This window comes from Physeter macrocephalus, chromosome 9 (genome assembly GCF_002837175.3).
Source record: "Physeter macrocephalus isolate SW-GA chromosome 9, ASM283717v5, whole genome shotgun sequence".
Classification (NCBI taxonomy): domain Eukaryota; kingdom Metazoa; phylum Chordata; class Mammalia; order Artiodactyla; family Physeteridae; genus Physeter; species Physeter macrocephalus.
In genome coordinates this window covers 19784218-19784606 of record NC_041222.1, presented here as the reverse complement: position 1 = coordinate 19784606, position 389 = coordinate 19784218, and the positions used below count along the sequence as shown (strand labels likewise).

At 49.1% G+C, this 389-nt stretch overlaps 1 protein-coding gene across 8 annotated transcripts in view; it reads right to left on the bottom strand.

The window, feature by feature from the left end:
• Positions 1–389, bottom strand: part of ABCA1 (ATP binding cassette subfamily A member 1) — a 145021-nt gene that overhangs the window by 83875 nt on the left and 60757 nt on the right. The window lies entirely within an intron of this gene.

Sequence of the window (389 nt, the reverse complement as noted above, 5' to 3'; positions counted from 1 at the left end):
TTGCCTATCTCCATTTCATTTAGTTGTTTTTCTGGGGTTTTATCTTGTTCCTTCATCTGGTACATAGCCCTCTGCCTTTTCATCTTGTCTATCTTTCTGTGAATGTGGTTTTTGTTCCACAGGCTTCAGGACTATAGTTCTTCTTGCTTCTGCTGTCTGCCCTCTGGTGGATGAGGCTATCTAAGAGGCTTGTGGAAGTTTCCTGATGGGAGGGACTGGTGGAGAGTAGAGCTGGCTGTTGTCCTGGTGGGCAGAGCTCAGTAAAACTTTAATTCACTTGTCTGCTGATGGGTGGGGCTGGGTTCCCTCCCTGTTGGTTGTTTGGCCTGAGGCAACCCAATACTGGAGCCTACCTGGGCTCTTTGGTGGGGCTAATGGTGGACTCTGGG